At 46.2% G+C, this 16290-nt stretch overlaps 2 long non-coding RNA genes across 2 annotated transcripts; one reads left to right on the forward strand and one right to left on the reverse strand.

Annotated features, from left to right (window-relative positions):
• The first annotated feature begins 1249 nt into the window (after positions 1-1249).
• On the forward strand, positions 1250-12145 carry LOC308191699. Its single transcript, XR_013948212.1, has 2 exons — positions 1250-1423; positions 11231-12145. It is a non-coding gene; the product is annotated as an uncharacterized lncRNA (long non-coding RNA).
• On the reverse strand, positions 1523-11404 carry LOC308191702. The gene is made up of 3 exons (XR_013948218.1): positions 11348-11404; positions 9742-9848; positions 1523-2977 (listed from the first exon to the last, which is right to left on the reverse strand). It is a non-coding gene; the product is annotated as an uncharacterized lncRNA (long non-coding RNA).
• Positions 12146-16290: the final 4145 nt, after the last annotated feature.

A 16290-nucleotide genomic window follows, 5' to 3' on the forward strand; every position in this document is an offset into this window, starting at 1 on the left:
GTGTTATATTTCATTTGGTGACTGTTCCAATAATACCCTCAACAGCTGTTGCAGCATCTTGGTTGGGATTCCTCTCACCTAACTTTAGTCATCCCAAGTTAGGTCTCCAGTCTAAATCTGATCCTTTGACCTCCCTCAAAGCCATGTGGCTCCACCAGATGGCTATTCAGAGCTCCAAAAATTTAGTAAGGGGAATTTCTGTGGTTCCATAGTTGAGTTTACTTTAAACAATCAACTGTTTTACAAGGCCCTGCTCTGAGAAAACAACCTTTAACCCATTAAAAAATCTCTGCATTCTGTTAAATGGAGTGTGAGACACACGAAAACCTCAATGTAAAATAAAATAATTGTGTTTACTTTTAGAGATTTCAACTGCCCCTGTAAATCACCAGCTGTAAAGCAGCAGGAAGCTGGCTGTGGATGGCCCCTGAGAGCAGGACACAGAGCTCCAAAGAGCTCCCAAGGACCCCAGAAAATAAAGGATGCTTTGGTCTCATTTGTGTCTCCAAGAGGTGATAGGGAAGCATACTTTTATTTCAACAGTGCTACTTTTGAACTGAGGGTGACAAAACCCGAGGTATCAACCTAGGAAGAGCTGCAGTTTTCAGTGTTACAGCAAAAAGGCCTTCCCCAGGCAGAGGGGAGGAGTGAGGAGATTGCTCTCTGGAGCCCATGGTGCTGCAGAAGCATCTCTGGGGCAGCCATTAGAGCTGACACAAATTTCAATGAGGCTGTAAAGAAATGCAGCCACTTCCCAGAGGAGCTCTGCTGAAGACCTCAGCGCTACAGCTTAGTTATATTAGCAGGCTCTACTTAAAAGCAGTTCATCCCTCCAGGTAAAATATAGACCTTCCCAAAAAGTGGGCTCTTTCAACTCCAGGTAAAAAGCAGGGAGTACTATCTAGGACATAGAGAGCTAGATACTACTCTGAAGTTTCTCAGAAGCACTGAAAAAAAAAGGAGGGAGATTAAGACAAGCACCAAGCTTTTTGGTGGAGTAGAAAATGGAACTAATATTCTGGTGTCCTGATCTGCTGTTGTTTTCCTCTTTCTAGAAGGGTTTCTTTTGTTTTAATTCCCTGTGCATGGGGACCATTTCTGCTCATTCATACCACCTGAAGGAGGTAATTTAATTTCCCTGTATGTGGTAGCCAAAGTTGTAATTAATCTCAGGACCTGTAAGTACTGGAGCCTCCATCTGTGGTGACTGGTTGCTTGCCAGCTGTGGCTAATGATAAGGTACTTTGGCAAGGGCCTTTGGCCACACTGCCCAGAGTAAGATCAGTCCTGCTGAACAGTGAGGTGGGTCTTTACCACCTTTATGTGGCTGATGGTGTTATGAAGCTATATCCGCTATAGGTGCTGAGAAGGACAGAAGCAGTTTTGTGGATGGAGCTTTGTGGATCTCAGCTAAAAGTTACTGGTGAGTAAGTTGTTTTCTACCTGTAAAGCCCTCTTGCAGCAGCCTGGCTGCAATCAGCAGAACAGGAGATGGTGAGAGCTGACTGTGGTAAGCCTTTGTGTTCTTTTTCATTACATCCAAACACCCCTTTAACTGCCTGATTGACAGGGCCCTTTGAAAAATGTTGCTTTCTGAAGAACTAATTGTATTTTTGGATGTTGAGGTCCTGTTGTTCTGATGTTTGAAGTTTGTGGTACAGTTAAATGTGAGAATCATCTTTCCTGGCTGGGCTCTTCTTTACTCTCCTAAGGTCCAGCCCCCCATCCCCTTTGCTTGGAAGGACTGGTCCCAGTTGTGCTGAAATAGGTCTGTGGGAAGAGCTGTTCTTGGTCTGGCCTGAGGTGACTTCTCCGTTTTCCTCTGAAAAGAGAAGTGCTCCTTTTGAACTGTTTTTAATTTTAGCTCTTACTTCTGTTCCATGTGAAGAGTCCATGTCCCCTGGGGACATGGTATTTGCCTTTCCTTGAACCCTGCTCCTATGGTCTCTCAGGCTGGCTCTGCTTCCAGAAACCAGCTTTGTCTTTGATCTGTGTGTGTCAATTCATTTCTCTGAAGATGAAATTGCCCCCCTTGCATTTGGAGAAGAGACTGTGTAAGCCATGTGTACCCCCACGTGTTGGCCCAGCAGCAGAAAGGTAGTGTGGCAGAGGGGCATTTCCAGAGAGACTTTAATTTGGGGAAGGGGAGGCACAGGGCTGCTGGTGTGTGGCTGCTGCTGTAGCTGTGCTGAGCACATCTCAGTCCTGTGCTGTGGATTCCACTCTGCTGGTAATTGAATTGAAATCAAAACATAACCGCATCACTCTCACGCTCTGGCTGCTAAATAGCAGTATTGTGAATGAATCAGAGTTACTTCAGAGAATCACTTTAATGTGGCAGAATTGCAGCAATCAGGGGACAAAGTTAGATTTAGGAGTATCTGGTAAAGGAGCTGATTAGAGTTCAAAGGAAAGCTGCTTTTGTTCAGCCTTTCTGCAAATAGGGGTATGCATGGCCCAGAGGAATTAGCAGTGCTTGAGGGACAGAGTAACACCTGACTCCCGCTCTGCCCTGATCTTTACTTCCTGGCTTTGTGTGGACACTTTTTTTTTTTTCCTGACATTTTTCCCAGGTTTAAGAGTAGTTAGTTCCTTGGCTCTTAGTGCTCTGTAAGACTGCTCATTTCACTCTATAAAGAGCTATGTGGGCAACAAATTACCTCTCCCCCACCCTCTAATGCCAAACCAGCCAAGCTGACAGGAAGGAAATGGAATTGCTCGGTATCAGAAGCTGCAGGTTGATGGTTGGAGTGAGCTAGTGGGATTTTAAACAATTAGTTCCTTGAGATAACCTTATGTCTTGCCTTCTACAATGATAAATGATGCCATAGCTCGGTGTTGCTGCTATTCAGCGCTCCTTCATGTTGATCTCATGTGCATCCCGCTGTCTTTGCTGTTGTTCCCATAATGCGTCTTCACCATCTGCTGCAGCCTTGAACGGGACCATGTCCTTTGAGCCTTGCACAAAAGGATTAGCCTAGTGAGAGAGGGAGGTGAGTGGAAAAAATAGACAAGCCTTAGAAATGAGAACCACCAAAAGAGTATTGTTACTGGTTGGCATGCTATAGAGAGATGCAAAGGAGGCTTGTGATACAGGCATGGTATGTCGGGGTGGGCAGGGAGGGGTGCTGGCTCTCCTCGCTCCCAGCAATGATGGTGGGTAACAGTGAGTGTTTGGTAAGGAAGTCTGTGTTTCAAGGGGCTTATGTCTGGGCAATCCAAACTTCCTGGTGTCAGACTGCCACAGCCATGCAAATGAGGAAATGAAGGCTAACTGGAGGGGTAAGCTTCACTACAAATTAGTGAGCCAAAACACTTTTCTTTTTTTTCATTTAAACCCATAGGTTTATTTTTTCAATCTTGAAATAGATACAAAGACTTTCCATGTACCGTGGACTGGTAGAAGGAAAGACGTTAAGGCTCAGTCATGCTAACATGGGCACTCTCATTTTAATGAGCTCTAGTAAATAGCCCTGTGAACAGAAAATAAAAATACAATGTTTTTCCAATTTTTTTCATGTTGACAGGAAAAATAACTATCAACTTGCTCATATGAAAAAGTTTTTCTCAGCTGAACATATGAAAATTGGAATCTTGCAACTTCTATCAAGAACTATTCTAGCTTTACCTGGAACTACCTTTAAGTACTTTACAGTCACTTAAGTATTCCAAGTTAAAGGAGGGGGAGGGGGGGAAATCTGTGGCTAGACATACCCACCAAGAATTCATATCATGACTTTTTTTTTTTTAAGTATGATGCTAGATATCAGAGAGAAACTGACTTATACATTCGTTGACAAGCATATGGAAAGACTAATATCTGGTTTCATTTCTGATGCCATCTTAGTTGGATCTATTTAATTTGTATAAAAGAATGTTTCCAGGTGTGCATTTCTAGGCGTATCTCCTTCTTGTGGGAGAAAGAATAGCCTGTAGCCTGAGTTCTTGCTGTGATATGTTGCCACTTATCTAACTCAGTCTAGACCAGGACAAATGAATCTATTGTTTCTGATCTGTAGGTCAAATCTATTGTCTCTTATAATTACCTGTATGACAACTCGCCTAAAAGGCCTTTATGCTTCACGGGCTGGTTAAAAGACACAATAGATTTTCTTTCTTTCTTAAACCAAGAACTTCTATTTGCTCTTGGGATGTAGCAATCAGTAATGATCAGATATTTCTTCTGCTGGCAAAGGTGTTAACCTGTCTGTACTGGAGCCTTATATGCTTTGAGGTATGCACTGTTGACCCTGTTCCTTGAAAAATAGTGTTGAGGGCTAGGGCAAAGGTGGCACTGTTGTTCTAGCACTGTCTGGGACCACCTGGAGAAGTCCTCAGTGCAGGATATACCAGGCACTCCCTTTGTGTGAGTAAAGGAGGAGAGGAAAGTGTATAGGGAAGTAAAGTTTTGCCATACCAGGTTTCCTGCACAGAACTACAAAGCAATATGACAAATAATTTCCAGCACTTTTCTTCAAGGTCAGCAATTTCAGAAGTCTTTCCAAAACACCTAGGTTATGATTGCGGCTGTCTGCCTTTGCCGTTTCAAAAGCTTCTACCTATCAACACAAGTGTTTCCCTGTGCAAAGCTGCTGAACTGGTTTCATCCTGCCTGCAGAGTTGGCTTATTTCGGCTTATGAAGTCAGAAGTTTCTGGAAGAAACTCTGAATCTGCGTGGTGTACGTAACTCCCTCTCAGGTTTCATAAGCAAGATGAATACATTTGCACTGAAATACAGTAGGAATAACAAGCCGGGGCACTTTCTTACTTGTTGATAAGTTATTTCCTCATGAGACGCAATGTATTTTGCATAAATCTAGTGATCTCTCACATCTTGTTACCTAGGAGGCGGTTTACAAGTGATCTGGACTAGTCTCATCAGCACCACAGAAGGCTTTTTGGTTTGTTTTTTGCAGTTTCCATACTCCCTCCTGGGGGTGGAGGGGGGTCTCTGAGTACTCTCGAGAGATGCTCTGAGACTGTCCACACCCAGCTCAACAGCACATGTCAGGCTCCAGGCAGGCTGCCTTCCTGTGGGGTATTTCTGGTTGTCCAAAACTCTCAAAAATACTTTCTGTGAACGGACAGAAAGGCACAGCTCATGAGTTACCCTAGCTGACTTGGGGCTCTCGGTAGCAGAGTGTCTTCAATTGCATCAAGGAGTCAAAATACAATTGTATTTTCAAACTTCTCTTCCTTGGCTTGAAATCACAATCAGTCGGCGATGACAACTTTGTTTTTTCAAGTAAAACAAACATAAATCTCCACAGAAAAGTTGAGAATATTTTTTTCCAACCTCAGCTTTGTCAAGGGACACTGATCAGATGGGTATAAAATGATGATATTTGTCAGCAGTTCTTCATTTATTGGTGGTATGGGTCCTATGCTTGCGGAAGCAGAGTAACATAGAGAAGAATAAGGGAAATGTCATTTGAAAGCTGTTTAATCAGCTACTTGTGAAGGTTCAGATCTAGGGGAGAGCACTGAGGGACAGAGGAGTTGTAGTAAGTAGTTTAGGCTCCTGTACACAAGAAAGAAAACAGAGAATTGTATCTATCCTGGCTTTCTGTGGAAATAGCAGTACTGCTATAGCAGTCACCATTTTGAATCCAAAACAGAATTTCAGTTTGGAGGAGTATCAACAACCTGGAGACAGGTTGATTTTTGTGATTTTTTTTTCTTTGTGATTACAAAGAATGTAGAAAGACCAAGACTAAAGTCACCCTGATTTGGGAAGATCAGAAATTTGAATCTGATTCTCCTGTATTGCAGGGAGGCACACAACTGCTTGTCTGCTGGCTGTGGTGAGAAGCACAGGTGGTTTCTTAATTGCTGTTTTTTTCTGTTTTGCTTTGCTTTCCTTAAGAAGACTAACAAAAGCATGATTTCCTCACGAGGAAGAACTGAGGAAGTGGGAGAAAAGAAAGGTTTCTTTTCATAGGATAGGAGCGGTATTTCCTGCCCAGCTCTAGCACTGTTATTCCATCAGTTTAGGTACTACTCAGGTGAGCAGTGTTTTTGGTTGGTTGGGAAACTTCTAAGGGGAAGTACTTTTTTCCTAGAAACATCTGTTTCCAGTACTTTCTGGCTCCTGCTCAAGTCTAGAGCTCCTCAAGGATGGTCTCTCATCTACTCCTCCTTCTTCCCCCCCATTCCCAGGACCCAAGGGAGGCAGAAGGTGCACAGCACAGGAAGGGAAGGCTTTGTCATTCATAATTGTGGTTAACCAGGCTTGAAAGCTGGCTTAGCCTCAGTCTGAGCTGAGCTTTGTTTTGGCTGATAGTTCTTAGTTAATGCCAATTCCCTTGTCCAAATTCATCAAAGAGATTTATAGGAGCTTGTACATAGGTGCTCTTCTCAGAGGAGAAGGAAAAAAAAAATCAGCACTCAAAGATGAGAGGAACTTGGCTCTCCTCCCTGGGGAGGAGAACAACAAGTGCTAGCAAAGCAGAAAGCTCTCCGGAAGGGCAGTGAGTAACAGGGAGGAGGAGGGATGACTTTGCACTTGGAGCATATCATTGCCTCTGTCCTAGCCTCCTCTGTAGCTTCTGAACGTGCTGTTTTGCCACTTGATGCTCCTGTGCCACTGTACAGACAACCTACTGCTGGGCAGGGTGCACTCTGGCCCATGTTGGATCGCTCCAGCTGGGCAGGAATTGTTTTTGTAGGTGTTAATGTGTACAAGCTGGTTCAAGCAGGCATTGGCATGTTATCAACCAGCAAACAAATCCTGTGCATCAGTGCTTAGCTACTGGGGATCCTAGAAAGAAATAGTCCCGTTGCTCACAGTATTGCTCCAAGGAAATGTGTTTTGTTGCTGAACATCTTTTTCCCCTCTTGGAGCTTAGCCCTAGTGTCTCTCCTGCAGACAGCAGTTCCTAGTGCATAGCAAAGCTGAATACGGAACAAAATGACATTAAAAAGAAGCCAGAGCCTTTGCTGATCTAAGCTGAAGCATTAGATGACATATGAAAGCCATTAAAGCTAGGCCAATTTACATCTGTATTATCCGTGAAATTCAAAATGCTATCTGCCTCTCTTTCTGTGTAAGCTGTCACATGCATGTACCTCGTAAATGGCAATACTGCTGGTGTTGTGTCTTTCTGCTATTGTTTTTTTGTTATTGCTGTTTACTCTTAAGTACTTACCATGTACCCCTGTGCATCATAAGATCATGAACAGGTGCACAGGGCCAGACCTCTTGGCCTGTTTGTCCTGGCAAAGGAGGAGGAAACCACTCTCTTCCTCATCTAGCAGTCTTATATTAACTGTGAAATGCTGGGTGAGAGGGAAGTCCTAGGTTACGCAAGACTGCTGGAGAAATGGCCAGGAAGCACAAGAGCACGGAGGAAACATATGGATAGCATTTGGGTTTTTAACTGTGGAAGCTGAGAATCTGCACGTGCTAAAGGAGCAAAATGATTTTCAGGGGGTGTGTTGTTTTTTTTTGAGGAAAATCCATGATAGAGATCCCAAACCTTTTCCTTAATGTTTGGGCTTTCCTGTACAGGCTGCTTCATTCTTATTTCAGGCTAAAGTAAATGGAAAAAACATAAGGGGTCCTGTAACCACTGCCTAGAGCTAACTTTGATGCTCCAGAGCAGCGAGTGTAGTGATGAGAACTGAACCTGTGGCCAGAAGAAGAGGGGAGGGTAAGTGCTAGAGGCCACCCTACCACCCTGGGGGTGGCATGCAGGGGGGACAGGACCACAACAAAGGGTCCTAGCAGGCAGGTTATAGAGGCTGGCTGCTGTGACTAATGCCTTGGTGTGCAGCCAGATGCTAGAGGCAGACCTTCCTGCCCATGGGTGTGGGTTCACGTCCCTGGTCTCCAAAGGGCCAAAGCCTTCTGGCAAATGAACCCTTTGGGTTTAGCTTTTGTTTCTCTTCCTCTGTTATTCCCCAGCTACTTTGCTGCCTTCAGGCCTCTCTAGCTGCCTCCCAGTAAGGATGGCACAGCGAGGGTCCCAGTGACCCATCCCCTGGAGAACGAAATCTCATCCTACTGGCAAGTGGTGCTGGATGAGTTAAAGCCTAGCTGAGACGTGTTTGTGGGCTGTCCTTGGGTGTTCCTCTGAGCTGGCGACAAAGGAAACCAAACAGGAGGTGCTAACAAGGAAGGAAGGGCCTGTCTGCTGCAGAAAGCTTTGAAAGTTAGGAATTAAAGGGATGAAAAAACAGCTCTGGTTAACTTTCTGTAACTCATGTCAATCTCTTTTAGTTCTGTGCTTGTAGATCTAATCTCTCTCCCCGTCATTGTTTACATCAGGTTCATCTGAGCTGTGCACCTTGTGTGTGAAAGGATCTTCAAGGTTTGATACCTTCTCTGAAACTCATGCCTTAAGCTGTTCTAATAATAATAATAAAATTCACACCACAGCGTTTCTGGTGTGCTGTTTCAAAACTGTTTCTCCTTCACTACTCACAGCTGCTGCTCTATGGCTGTCATAACATCTAGGGCATTGAAGTTGTTTACATCCTACCTTGTTTTTGAAACAGTAGAGAAAAGTATGTTCAATCAAACAATGCTTCACAGAGGGACTTGACCAGCCAAGCTCCTTAGGAAGGTATAGTGCTATGTCCTTTAGAAGTATGTGGGTCTTCTGAAGTTTTGTACCTAGCTTTTCTTGCAAGAAGAGCTATGTTCAATCTTTCATTTGGGCAGTGTATGGAAAGGAACATTGATTTTTGTCTCGACTCTCCATCTTGTATGCAGTTGTAGAAAGCCTTTGAAAGTCCGCAGTTGTAGGAACTGTGACAACTGGCTGAAAGCATCCCGTGAACTTGTGAGGAAAGGCAGCAGATGCTGAATGCACAGCCTGTGTGCGGCCAAGGGGGCTGCAATGCACCAGGGGAAATTAATTTGTTGCAGATGCTCTTGCTGTGACTGAGCCAGAGGAGGGAGGAGGAGGAGGGGGCCACGTTGCTTCTGACCTGCATGCTGCTGAGGAACATTTTTTCCCTCGATAGCTGAATTTGCTCTGTACGGTTGGGATGGATGGGAGCCCTCATCTGAAACCTTGTCACTGTTGTATGGTGAAGAACTAGGTATCCTCTGCACCATTTCTGCCTCCCCATATCCACAGCAATGTTTGTGAGTAGTCTGTCTTGCTCTTAATATCTGAGAGATGAATATAGCAGCTAATAAGGGAGAAGCTTGCTGCAGTCCTTGAAACCATATAGTAAATGAGTGCTTTGCTAATCTTAGATGGGCTTTGAAGTCAGCATTTCTAAAAGCTTCGCAAGATCCCTTTTCACTGTAACCACAATAAGAGAGTATATCGGAGATGACTTTTGAGATGGTACAAAAGGCAGCAATTGAATTTCCAGGTATTGTTGCACTTGCACATGGCACCAGGGAAAGAACTTCAATGTGAGGGGACTCAAAATCAGATTAAAAGGTTGCAGGCACTTGCAGGATTTTGCTACCACTAATTCATTGAGCATCTTCTATGGGGGAAAAAAAAGCTCTTTAAAAATTGAGGTGTTTTCAGTGTGATATTGGGTGGTCAAAAATGGGAACTTGCACTCTATTTGGCTTTGCTCTTTTTTACAGCCATTCTGAGGGATGGCACTTCATGGGACTGCCCAGCCTTTGTCTGTCCCACAGTCATCTTTTTCCATCCCTCTGTTGTTCCCCTCCTGAGCCCTGATCCAGGCTGTTGCTAAACTGAACAAACTTGAGCATACACAAGGTAGACTGAGGAGTGTGACTCAGAATATGTATGTAAGGTCCTGACCTGAAGATCCGCAGTCTTCACAGGCCATAGCACCTGCAGCTTCCACGAACTGGTGGGAAGCCCAAGTACTACTCTTGTGGGAACACCAGCACGGCTCCTCTGGCTCCCTGAAAGCAAACATGGGAGAGATGTAACTCATCCACTTGAGAGACAGGATTTCTTCTCAGTGAGATGTAGCTGTGAAAAACTAATCACAGGCTTTTAGTGCTGTTTTGAGAAGGAGGCGGGGGAAACTCTTGTATTTTGGTTGTGCTGTCCCACTACCAAAAAAAAAAAAAGATGAGCAGAGCTTTCCCTTGGGCTTCAGCCCCTGGCCATGCTGTTACATTCTGTGATGTTTGGCAGGCAGGGCTGTGGAGGGTAAGGAGCTGCCATGTAGGGCAAAGGATGTCCTGCTCTTTTATGTATGTGTTTTCCTCAAATGCTGCTCTACAGGTGAGTTTGGGCTTGCGTTTTTCTGTTGTTCACACAATTTCAGAGGTGGTAGCAGCACAGTTCAAGTGCGCTATCTGGTGCTCCTGGGTCTCTCTATATGCTACCTGCTTTGCTCTCCTGTTGGCAGAAGTGTTAGGCTCATTATCATGGAAAAGAAAAGATCCTTTCTGACTTAACTGGAGTGATATGGTTGTCCCGACCTGGTTACCTGGAAAACTGGCACTTGAAACTTGCTTTTTCTAAACAACAAAGCAAATGTTTCAGGTGTTGGAAGACAGCGAATGGGGATGAGTCTTGAACTGGAAAAGGCCCAGTTCCTCAGAGACCAGCAGTGCTTTCTGTTTGGTTTGTGCTGAGCAGCTCAGAGGACTGGTAACTAATGAGCCACTCAGATGTGGCCCTCACTGGTAATGCAGCATCAGCTGTTTTGGACCCGGCTGCTCAGTGAAGTAAGCCAGACCACTTGATTTCTGTCCCAAATGCATGTGTTCGCATCAGGAAGTAAAACTGGGGCCTGCGCTAACTGGCACCGCGGCTGGCCATCTGTGCACAAAGGGAGCGTGGGCCGGCCCCGAGCACGTGCGCTGGAGAGGAGGTGCCCTGGGCTGGGGAAGCTGCCTCTGTTGCTGACAGGGCTGGAAGTGGTGGAGGAACTGGGCTGGAGCTGAATTTGCTTTAATGGTGGTTGAGGCCCATTGGAGATGTGGTTTCTCCTGTAAGAAGTGAAGCCCTCGCTTGGCTGGGAGGCAAGGGAAAGGTCAAGCACCCCCCTGCTAGGACAGTATGTAACTGCTGGTTGAAATCCAGACCTCTCCACCTCCAGGAAACACTGGTTGTTCAGAAGATACTTGGTCCTGTCCAGCGCGCCTCAAGAGCCCTGGTCTGAGATGAGGTTTTAGGGCTAATGTTGTCTGTGCAACAGGGTTACGGCTCTGGTTCATCTGCCAGGGCAGCTCTGCTGTCCCCACCTGAGTCTGTGCTAAAGAAGCACTTGTATCGCATAAGGTGGTAGGGAATAAGGTTGGTCACTATTCTCTCCTTACCTTTATTTCAGGTGAAGTTAATTGCAAATGAGGTGTTTACTAACTGGAGGTGAAAACACCATCTGCAATTACATCTATCAAGTACAGAGAGAAGCTTTAGAGCTGAGCAAATAATGTTTGTGGCTTACCTATTCCCAGGGAATGCATGGCGCTGCTTCCGTATGTGCAACTCTGCCTGCTCTCCTGAAATCCATTTGGGAAGATAAGTGAATCATTTCTCATCAGGCTACAAGAATTTCAAAACTTCTCTCCAGGGTTCCTTCGACACTCCTCTGCGCACATCTTAATTTCCTGTAACTGTCCTAATCCACTTCCCATAGGTACCCATGGGAGCCTTGTTATCGACCTCAACTGGAAAAAGGATTGCTTCTCTCCCTCATTATAACTGCTATTAACTGGCACAGTTCTTCTCTGCCTCCATCACAGGGGCCATTAACATAATAGGTCAGAGAAAGCTAGCTCTGCCTGTGCCCCTCAAAGGGTCCCTGCAGAGCAGGGAAGAAGAGTGCTGGCTGTGCAAGAGGAGCTGCTCTTGCCACCTGGGTGTGCTGAGACTGGGGGCTGTCAGCCAGGGTGCCCTCCGCCAGCATTTACACCTGCATGCCTCGGAGAGTGATATGGGTGACAGGCTGGAAACTTCCCCAGATTGAAGCTCTTTAATTGCCTGTTCCTGAAGCAGCCTCTGGGGTGAAGCAGTGCTCGGCTGCTTGTTACCTGCCTGGCCTCCATAAGCTCCCCACAGAGCTGGTGGTCAATGGAGATGCTGAATTGCCCTTGGAGCTCACCTTTCTCTGTTCCTTTCCCAGAGTAACAAGGTATGAGAACTGGGGAGAGCTGCCAATTTAAACAGTACCCTCCCTCCTGCAGTGGCATGACAGCACGCTGACGGCTTATCTTCTGCTGCAGCGCTGGGAATACCTGGATTTCAGGCCGGAGTTCAAGCAGGGGGCCTGGAAGCAGATTTAGTGGAGAACATACAAGGACAGTAGTGTCCCATGTGCTTGTTCGAGGAGCGAGGTGCAGGTTCTGTAGGAAGATCCTGGGATAGCTGGGGCACCTGAAAACCCCAGAGAAGTTTAAGCTACTTCAACTAGATGCATATAGGACAAGAGGTTGGTGTGGTACAAGACTGCCAGGGCCTTGGACTGACCACTGGAAGGTGTTTCAGATGATCATGCCCTCAGTGGAGACCCTTTCCTTCTGAAAAGCAGCCCCTTTCCTCTGTGACCCCAGAGGCAGGATGCTGCTGCTTCTCCTGTGCCCAGGCTCTCATGTTTGCAGTACCTTGAGCTAGTCCTTGCATGAGACATTTGAGGTGGGAGGGCAGGGCTAAGGCATAGTCCTGCCCTGTGTAGCCTGCCAGCTACAGCTGCTGGTGTAACAGCAGAGATCCCAGCATCCTGGTCTTTCTGGGGCATCCACAGGTGGTGCTCAGCCTGAGAGGAGCATGGTGCCTGTGCTAGGTGTGGGACAGGCCTGCAGTTAAAGTCTGGCTGATGTTACGGATCTCTTAGCCTGACATCTGCCCTAAATGTCTTCCTGTGGCCATGCAGACCAAAGGGGGTGTGGAGGGAGAGATAAGCAAAATAATCTGCAGGAGGCTGCATGTAGTCTTCAATCCCAACAGATCAAAAGCATCAAAATTCAGTCGGGATAAAGGACGGCTTGGTGATACTCTTCGAGGGGGAGGGGAACCATAAAAGAGGATTAGGAAAGAACTTGTACTTCAGCACATGGCCAATATGCAGAGCTTGCTAAGAGTCATAAAGATCTGTAATTATATTTGTATGGATTATACTAATCCATGAACTTGTAACCCATGGGACGTGGTCATGTTGGGCTGGAGAAACACAATTATCAGACACTGCTTTGTGATGTGCTAGTACATGTCTTGGGGCTGGCTTACTAAGTGGAAAGATCCTAGCAGGGTTAAGGTGCTGGCTGATAGTGCAACTATATTTTTTTTTATTGGGAGCATAGCCTCAAATGTATATTTGGGAGGCAGGAAAACCCTACCACCTCTTAAATTTGCCTTAAGGAACAGAATAATCAAACATATATTTGAATACAATCCAGGAAATTACTTGTGTTTTCACTTCCTTGCTTGCATTTACATAACCAACAGCCCAGCAATCTTAAAATTGCAGATCATGGCTTGCTTTGCTCACCTCTTGAGAATAAACTCACCCCAGCTTCATTCATTTAACTTCAATATTTCTCATTCTCTGGCTTAACTGGAGCTTCAGGTTCTTAGTCCCCACAAAGAGTGGCTCTGTTCAGGCAGCTCACTGGTGTTTCACTGTCTGAATCCTAGCTTTCCCTCTTCGCTTTGGCAATTGCTCAGATATCCCTGACAGCAGCCTTTTAAAATGTTTTATCTGGCATTGTTTGCTAATGCCTCTCCTGTGACAGGAGCAACGTGATTTTGTATGCTCATCCAAGACTTTAAATGCTGCAGAGATTAGCAAGGGATGCAGGTACTCAAACACTCACCTGCAGCATGTACTCGGAGGAGGCTGTGGCCACACTGGAATATCTCAGATGCTATTAAATAAGACTGAAAGATAAATTATTGACGTCAAGGAATCAGGGCATGGATAAAATTAACTGACCTCCTCCGTTAAGCTGTTGAGCATCCTCCATATTTCCTGAAACTGGGGGTGTTTGGAAGAGCTTGTGGTATGAACATCTCACACCTGTAGCACTGAACACTTTATGCCTACCTTGGGAGTAGCAGTGAGATTACGACAGTTGATAATATCAGCTCGATATCTGGCTGGACTATGTTTTGTGTTGCAGAGCTTGCCTTACTAACATGGATTGAAGCCAACCTGGGAAGGCAGTGTTCCTGTGGGTTCTGTGACCATACCTTGTTGGGTTCTGAATCTATTCCATGTGCTTTCCTTAAAGATGTACAAAACCAGGCAAGACAGATGAGTTTTGCTGTGGAGAAACCCACCTTCCAGAGACTTTCTGAAAAATGTTTGTAGGAATCCAGGCTGGGTGGGAGAAAATGTGTAAAAGTGTACCTTTCAGCTGCCAGGGCAGGGAGATAGCAATACACTCAGGGAGAGGCAGCAGGTCTCCCAAATGCCATTTGGGAAGAGTTAGAACAGCAGCGAGTGAACTTCTGAACTTCAGTGTTCTTGGAAACTGCTAACCTGATGTGAATCTGCTTCCTGGCACATAAAGCGCACTAACCTAAAAATGCTTCAGCATGTAGTGTTGCCATCTGCTACGGGATGGAAGTATCTTCATAGTGAATAATAAAGTTTTTTTTTCTCTGCTAGCTTCATGTGTTCCTCTGGAAATGTGGATGGGCCCTCGGTACCTTTCCCAAGTTTCCCAAAGGTCCTTCATGAAGTCAAAAGGCAGGGGACAACCCCAATCAAGGATCTGGTCCAACCCCTAGGTGGAGCAAATTGCTGTTAATTTAAGAGGTGGTGGGATGCAATGTCTTTAGTTAGAGGTATGGGAGGAGGGCAGAGACAGTTGTACTTGCACTGCAGCACACATACCAGACACCCAGCACAGGGATGCAGGCAGACCCCCCCCCCCTTGCCCTGCTTGGCTTAGCAGAACCACTGCTGGACCCATCTAGTGCTTAATGGTCTCTAACAGCAACACTTCCTAATTCAGAGTATGTGGGTGGATGGGTATTGCAATGGATACCAGTCCATGGGTCTTGGTTTGCCCTAAGATGTTAAAAAAAATTAGCTGCCCTGTCAAATCTTAGTGATCCTGAAACTAGCCCTTCCCTCAGTTTTAGTCACAGAGTGCATTTCAACCAGGTGGAAGACTGTGACTGTTCCTCAGTGTCATCTGTCCTCCACTGACCAGATTGTTAAGAGAAGTACTGAGACTTCATTAAGAAGTTGGCAAACTGGAAATAGGAGAGAAATATGGCCCTGAGGGTGGGGAGTGGGGGGGGAAGGTGAGGAGAAATATTGTGTTCATGCAGAGCATTTGGTATTTAAGACTCAGTAGCGCTTGCAGAGTAGACCCATCTCTGGTTCAAAATGGCATGAGAAACGCTGATTTGCCAGCACTCCCAGGGCTGCACGTCCTGTTCCCTGGTTCAGTGGGGTTTGATGGAGCTGCCTTTTCTTGTCCACAGACTGCTTGGCACTGCCACCTGTGATATGTTTACTGGGTCAAGACAGGCTCCGTGACTCCTGCAGAGCTACTTTGAAACTGGTTAGGCATCATCTGACAGATACAGATGTGTTGGAGCTCTCATACAAAACACATCTTATGCACTAAAGTGTGTTCTGGCTTGATAGGATGACTTGTCCCGTGTGCTCATCACGCAAGCATGCCCTTAGGGCACACGATGCAGTTTGGGACGGGTTGGCAGCAGGGATAGCTCTCCCAGCAGGCAGCTTGGACGCTACGTGCTGCAGGAATGGATGCTGAGTCTCAGGAACAGGCAAGGACACGAGAGCTACTGTGTCTGTGCTCTGGCTGCTCTCCACACAGCCCGGCTGAGGAGTAATGAACTGCCTGAAGAGATGCTCGTGAGGTGGCTCCATCTTGTCTCTTGTCCTGACTGCGGGTGTTTTCTGAGCAGATCAGTTCTTGCTGGCCCAAAGGGTATGCTGAGGGAGGTCAATCGAGGGAAGATATTAAGGAGCCCTATTACACCACTGTGCCTTCATGTGATGTGCAGGGGAAGAGCAAGGTGATGTCTGAGATGTGACAGAGGGGTGATTTCTGGGGCAGACGGGGTCTTTCCCTTGCTCCTGCTGAGCATCCTCATCTCTCCCAACGTGCACAGCAGCTCCTCAGCACCGCCCAGCACTGCAAATGGGCTCCTGGGCTCTGCCCAGTTGCATGTTAAATAGCAAAATGTAGACCTATGGAGGGTTTATTTGCTGCATTTGAGCAGGCTTCTGCTTGGCAAGTGTATGTTATTCACTTTATCTACCAGTCTGGAGGACATGCAGGGGTTGAGAAGGGTGTCCCCAGTGTGGGGTGCAGTGTGGGAAACAAGCAGGAGGTGGAGGGAAACCTTCTGGCAGGAGCTCCCTGCAGACCAGGCAAATGGTGGGGGGACCCCTGCTTCTTTGGA

Source organism: Anser brachyrhynchus (assembly GCF_964034855.1).
Source record: "Anser brachyrhynchus genome assembly, chromosome: 3".
NCBI lineage: Eukaryota > Metazoa > Chordata > Aves > Anseriformes > Anatidae > Anser > Anser brachyrhynchus.